Source organism: Podarcis vaucheri (genome assembly GCF_965113315.1).
Source record: "Podarcis vaucheri genome assembly, chromosome: 8".
NCBI classification, from domain to species: Eukaryota; Metazoa; Chordata; class Lepidosauria; order Squamata; family Lacertidae; genus Podarcis; species Podarcis vaucheri.
The window spans coordinates 23,893,801-23,900,754 of NC_138766.1; the positions used below are offsets into that span (position 1 = coordinate 23,893,801).

Here is a 6,954-nt window from a genome sequence, read left to right on the forward strand (position 1 = left end):
TGGATACAAAAGGAATAATCATCAGCCAACTTCTCAGCCAGTGGACATGCTGCTTTTAAAACTGCTCACTGGGCTATATATTTGTCTGTGGGAGCTTTGGCTATGAAAATTGAAAAGTGCTCCAGCTGTGTGTTTGTTTGTTTGTTTTCTCTTGCATATGTCCATATCTCTTCTTTGGGATCCCTGCCAAAATTGTCAAGGTGACCCAATCCAGAGAAAGTTAGTTTTACTTATTGGTTCATCAAAATCAATGGGGCAAGCTACTCACTCTTAACCGATGTTACCAGGATGTCACAGCAACCCCTGAAGCACAGTCCTATCTACTGCCACTCTGAAGCAACATCAAAAGCCCCGAAAAAAGAAGTGACTGTGGTCCATGCAAGACCTCCTTCTTACTCCCAATTTCACCACAGTTTGGGGAAATGTGACAGTCGGCACAGAGATGAGTCAGATTGAGCCATGTGATTCCTCCCACAAGTTATTGGGTGTCCGTCATGCTGATAGCAGAGTTCAGATAATGTCAACAGATCACATAAGCCACTCTACACATTCTGTACTGTGAAGTGTTAAGACAAAGGTAGTAGAATGATGAGTTGTATCCTTCTGACTGCAGGTTAGGTGGTAATTTTTAGAATGCTCCTCTACATCTACAAAGACACGGGTGGCTCTGAGGTCTAAATCGCTGAGCCTCTTGGGCCTGCCAATCAGAAGGTCGGCGGTTCGAATCCCCATGATGGGGTGAGCTCCTGTTGCTCGGTCCCAGCTCCTGCCAACCTAGCAGTTCGAAAGCACGTCAAAGTGCAAGTAGATAAATAGGTTCCGCTCCAGCGGGAAGGTAAACGCCGTTTCTGTGCGCTGCTCTGGTCTTGGTGTTCTGTTGCGCCAGAAGTGGCTTAGTCATGCTGGCCACATGACCCGGAAAAACTGTCTGTGGACAAACGCTGGCTCCCTCTGCCTGTAAAGTAAGATGAGTGCCGCAACCCCAGAGTCGTCTGTGACTGGACTTAACTGTCAGAGGTCCTTTACCTTTACCTACATTTAAAGTTTCCTGGATCTCAGGAGGGGGGCACCCTGTGGCGCTCCAGATGCTGTTACCATCACCCTTGACCACAGGCCCATCCTAGTTAGGAATCCCATTGCCAGTCAAGGGTAATCCAGCCATACCCCCATGCTGCTATCTTTCAAGGTCGTCTCCAAACCTTATGACAGATATTTAAATGCCCATACCGGAATACCTCGACTTGGATAATGGAGCTGTGGTGTTCTTGCATTTTTTAAAAATAAAGACGCTATTGTCACACTCTTCGAAAATTCCTCCCTAGGGGATTACCGTGGTTTACATTATAATGTGTCCTTAAGAAGATGAAAACTTTTGAAGGTGCATTTCTGCAAACAAGTGTGCTTTCATACCTAAAAATATCTCACTGCTGTCAGAGATTTTTAAGACCTAAATCCTTATTTGCCATTCATGGAACTCTATGTACAATTATACTGTAGAGGAATTAAATCCTGCAGCCTCTATGGAAAACCTGACAAATATATAAAGGGGAAGAGGGACCACCAGGATTCTAATATGAAAGAGCAAAAGTAACCAACTGGTATACACCTTGTGGAATTGGGATTTAGCCTGTGATTCTGTTCCCCTGTGATTCCCAGCAACTGGTATTCAGATGCATATTGCTTCCAAGAGTGGAGGAAGAGCACAGCCATCATGCAGAGCAGCCATTGATAGACTTATCATCCTGTAAAATGCTGATGATGTCAGGATGCTGTCCGCGGCTCCCGGTTGGTTGCCCAGAAAAATATAAAGCCAAGGGAAAGTTTCTTACAGTCCTTTTTTATTTCAATCTTTACAGAGAGAGGTTATAAAACCAGCCTCTTGGATAATGGCATTGTCCTGAGAGAATTTCCACCCCCCCCCCGTCTCTCCCACTTCCTCATTCATCTTCACCTCCTCTATGGGTGCCACTAAGTTCCATCTGCCTTTGAGCTCTTTGCTCTCCTACTTTTAAGGCTCACCGGGTTCAGGGAGATGGTGGGTCTGGGATGCTTTCTAATGACAACATGTCAGCCAGGTGTTGTTCTGGCTCTCCCATGATTTCCCAACTTTCCCCCTCATCTGCCTCTGAGCAGCTACCTCCCTCAACCCCCTGTTGTAAGGTCAGGATGGGGAGGGGGTCTCCACCGTTCCTCCTCTGCCCAGTTCCTGACAATTAGTTTTCTTTAACAGTGGAAGCAGGTTTTCAGATTATACACAGCTCTTCTTCAGGCTTTGATTATGAGTGCAAAAAGTAAACATCCAATAGTCTAGACAGAAACAACTGGGTAGTCAGGCTGATGGTTACTTGGTTGCAGAAGTTTACTGGCCATTGCTGTTGTCATGGAGATAGTCTAAGTTGAATGCAAACATGCCATTCTGATGTCATGTGTGATGTCACAAAGAGGATATGCTTTAAGTCTTGGTAAAGCCAGAAACAGTTAACAGCCAGACTGTATCTCAGCCCTGTCAAGATGGATCTCCATAACAGGTGATGAATAGTTTTATTTGGGGGATATATTAACTTTTACTACTGGGGAAAAGTTTTAGATTGGTTTGCCAGTTTGTACCCCATCAAGTTGAGGCCAATAAATATACATTCACAACCCTGCACCCAACAAATAATCAACTTTATCTGTGACTTTGGGACTGATTCATACAACCACATTTCTTTTCTCCACTCTATACCTTGCATCTCTCCCACTTCCTCATTCGTCAACTTCATCACCTCCTCTATAGGTGCTGGTAAGTGTTGGAAATATAAGGATTGATAGTAGTCGTTCATTCTTTCAGAGTTGGATCCCTTCCAGTTGAAGTTGGCGTCGTGGGGCAGAGGCACATATCTGACTTCCCAACAGCTGAATCTCTGTTGCTTCCTGGGAGGAAGAGAGGGATGGGCAAGGCAGCTGGAAGGTTGGCATGGTGCAAAACTACCAATAGTTGCGCCAGATTGGCTCTGCCAGTGTGTTTGCACCATGCTGACCTCTCTGCTGCCTTGCCTCTCCCCTTCCTGTTAATAAGCTGTAGCTCAGCTATCAGTAGCTTAAGTAAGCATCCCACCCTCACAAATAGTTGCTACTGCTGTAATCAAATAGTATCAAATAGCACCACAAGCCTAATCTGAAAGTAAACCATTCCAGTTCTTCACCGCTACCACCACATTGAGCATTGTATCTGATGGTAGCTTGGTTATTTGGCCTACACTGTGCCATACAAGGAGCATATGGGCAAACAAAATTCACCAGGCCAGAGGTGGCTGCCCAACAAGACATACATTAAATAATAGAGCCTCTAGATAGTCCAAGGCAGACCATAACTTAGCATCACAATGGAGCTAATGCAGTCTGAACTGAAGCTGATACATTCTCAGAAGAAATGGAGGCATGAAATTGCTGAATTAACCTTTTGCTACACTGAATTAGCTATGTCATCTATCATTGCAGTGGTAGTGTGTGTGTGTGTGTGTGTGTGTGTGTGTGTGTGTGCATATAGTACTATTCCACTGAGACAGAATCAATTTTCCCCCTTGTTATATCAAATGACTATCGTAGTCAAACATGCTATGTTAATATTAAATCAAATACGTGTATGGAATCTGACTATATAATCCTAAAAATATTCTGAGTTGTGCGTAGGTGCACTGGACATGAACTTATCAATGTTTAGTATTTTTAAGTCCCTTTGATTTCAGTGAAAGCATGGAAGAGATCTGTAATCTCACTAAAACAAACAGAAATTCAAAGCACTCTTCTCCACAATTTTCAAGCTGTCATCTCCAGAAATAGGGTGATGTCAGGGACAGGAGGGACACGAGGTGGGGGGGGGGCTGTGGGCAGAGAGGACAGAGGAGGAGGATCTAGGGGAAGGGGCCAATAATTTGTTGGTTCTTTGCCACCCATGCAGCAGCTGCTGGTTGTGGAAGAAGGAGGAGGTCAGGAGCAGGAGACAGGGCAGGCAGAGACAGAGAGAAGGAGGAAAGAGAAGAGCTGCAGAAGGTCCTGGGACCAGGAGAGCCTGCAGAGCTCTGGGGGAGGGTTGTGTCTGAGGAATCCCCTCAGTTCCCCCCCCCATTGTCTCTCTGTTCAAGAAGAGGCTTGAAGTGAAGGGAACAGCTTGGTCTGCTGTTGAGGTGAAGCCTCTGAGGGCTTGAGCACACCGTGTCAGCCAGTGGGGGTTGAGAAGGAATGGGGGGTGGAGCTAGGCTGTTGCTCCAACTGTCTGAGATAAGGCCCAGGTCTGCAGTCATGAGTTGTCTAGGCAACTAGTTAGTGGGGAATAATGCTGTGTATATTACTTGAACTTTAGGAGCTGATGAAACTGAGTGCTTTGTCAACAAAAAATAATTCCCCATCGCTTCAGACACCTCTCGAGACATCATCACCAAACTCAACATGAGGTTTCCTGAGGGCGGCAGTAATTCTCAACCTTCGGATGCCAACTGCCATTTTGAATCAAGATGGTGGCCCAAATATGACTTTGGCATGACTCTGCCCCCTTTTTGGCACAAATCATGACCAAACTTAGCACAAGGATTCCCAAGGTGAGGGTGACAGACATCATCAGTGTTTAGATTCTGGGCACCATTGTGAATCAAGGTGGCAAACCAATGTGTGACTCTGGCAGGCCTTTGCCTGATTTTTGTCACGACAGGTCCAAACTCACAAATTGCACTATTTTAAAATCACAAAAAATTGGTCTGAATGGGGTTTGGAGCTGGTGTAACTTTATGCTGGCTTAATTTATACTTTCTTCCTTTATGCCAGTGTATTGTGCATAGGAATTTTCCCTAAGTGAACACCATATCTAGAACAAATCCATATTTAGGCATGCCTCAATAACATTGAACTAGTTGAGCAAGAATGTGGATGTGACAATATGCACAACAGGATGGATAGCTTATTCAAAGCAATGCAGCATGCACAGAATGCATCCTAATCGTGAACACAGATTCAATTTCAATTTGTTCTTGGATAAACTTGTTTATGCTGGTGGATCTCCAAAGCTGGACATCCTTTCAAAAAAAGAAAAAGATTTTTAACTGTCTCTATTTTGTATTCATTTAGGAGTTCATTTTTCTCCAGTCTGATACTGAAATAGCTGAATGGTAGAATGTTTGATGCTGGAAATTCATTTTTGGTTATTTAATTATGGATGCAAAGGCATTGTTCGGGGAAGAATATTTTATGTCAAGCTTTTATATGATGACTAAAGGGCGGATTGTTCAAACGCCTTTTAAAATAAATGCTTAATGAAATAAAACTTCCTTTTGTACTTGAGTGACAATCTGCTTTTTCCTTGTTTAATCTGCATAATATATTGCTTAGGGTTTGTGTCTTCATAAACAGCCAGCATCAAAACTAACAACAAAGAAGTCTTTGGCTGTCAAATATGCTTTCCTTCCCTACTCCCCATGTTCCCCTCATCCTTTTTTATTTATTTATTTAGTGGGTGAGTTTTCTGGAATGTTAATTTTCCTCTTCTATTATCTCTGTTGTACATTCATAGAAATTCAATAATTAATTAAGTGATTTCTGTGTCGTATGCATGCACAGATGCTAAGCAGATCTGGATCTGATCAGTGCCTTGGGCAGAGGTCCTCAAACTATGGTCCACGGGCCAGAAACGGCCCGCCAGGGTCCTTAACCCGGCCCGCCCAGCAATTACAGAACTCACCACTGTCTAGCGGGTCTATGTGTGTTTCCATTCACCCCCCCCTCCCACTGCATGTGGGGACCAGAACTGACATCAGGAGCCCCATGTGAGGTGATTGCAACAAATGCAGCACAGAGGAGAGGAGAGGGCGTGAGCGTGCAAGGGAAGTGGAAAGGAAAGGAAGGAAGAAGCCAGTCAGCGATGTCATATGTGCCATCGTAAGGAGCCCTTCGCTGCCATCTGGAGAAGGAAAAGAAGGGAGGTGGCGGCGAGGCCTGAGGTAAACACATGCTCATGCACACTCACCCACCCATTCTTTCACCTTAGAGGAGTTCTTGGCTGTGCTTGTGGTGGCAGCACTCCTGGGGTGAGTAACCTTGCCTGCACTGGGGGGGACGGCATTTATTTTACCTCAGCCGAGGCTCCGTTCTCATTTCTCTCCCCCCGCCCTCCGTGTGGCAGTTTGTTAGTATTTTGTGAAGTGGCAAACAAGAAATCAAACAAGGTTATACTCAACATAGACAATTTTCTCCTCATTCACATTGTGACTGGTAAGAGGGCACTGACAAATAGCCGTTATCATAGAAATTCATTATTGCTATTATATTATCATTAGCCAAAAGCAGGCCCATACTTCCCACTGTTTAAAAAGTTTGGGGACCCCTGGCCTTGGTAAACTAAAAATTCTGCTTTGAGCTCCATGGCAGAAAGGTGGGGTATACTAATAATAAATAAAACCAGCTTTCTTATAACCAGGACAACCTGGCAGAAGTCTCAATGCATTGCACTCTAGGCTTGATGATGCCTGCAATCTCCCCAAATGCAGGACATTCAACTGCATAACTTGATATAGATAACACAGGTACAAAATCAGAATTTGTATTTCCCCTTAATGCACACTTTCAATTTTATCTCAGCATGAGTCTACACCTCAAAAATACAGATCATATTTCTTGATTATTTTCCATTCTGGACATGGGATGAATGAGCAAGCAGCGGGGATTTCCTCTTCTGTTTCCATTTTTGTCCGATTTCTCTGACATCCCTAATTGGGGCCAACATTTTTGGTTCCAAGGGCACCTGAATGCCTGGTCTTTTGCATCCCCACCTTCTACAAGTTTTTGTAAGGTGGTAGAAATGGGATTGGGAGCAGGAAAGAAAAGATTTGAAGGTAGGTCAAGGTTGATAGCAAAACATTACCAGAAAGGATTACGGAGTGCCATTTCAGAAAGTCATATTTTCAGTTGCGTTTATGATATTGCTAT

At 44.2% G+C, this 6,954-nt stretch overlaps 1 long non-coding RNA gene across 1 annotated transcript; it reads left to right on the plus strand.

The window, feature by feature from the left end:
* The first annotated feature begins 2,467 nt into the window (after positions 1–2,467).
* On the plus strand, positions 2,468–5,313 carry LOC309539006. Its single transcript, XR_014222599.1, has 2 exons — positions 2,468–2,528; positions 5,101–5,313. It is a non-coding gene; the product is annotated as an uncharacterized lncRNA (long non-coding RNA).
* Positions 5,314–6,954: the final 1,641 nt, after the last annotated feature.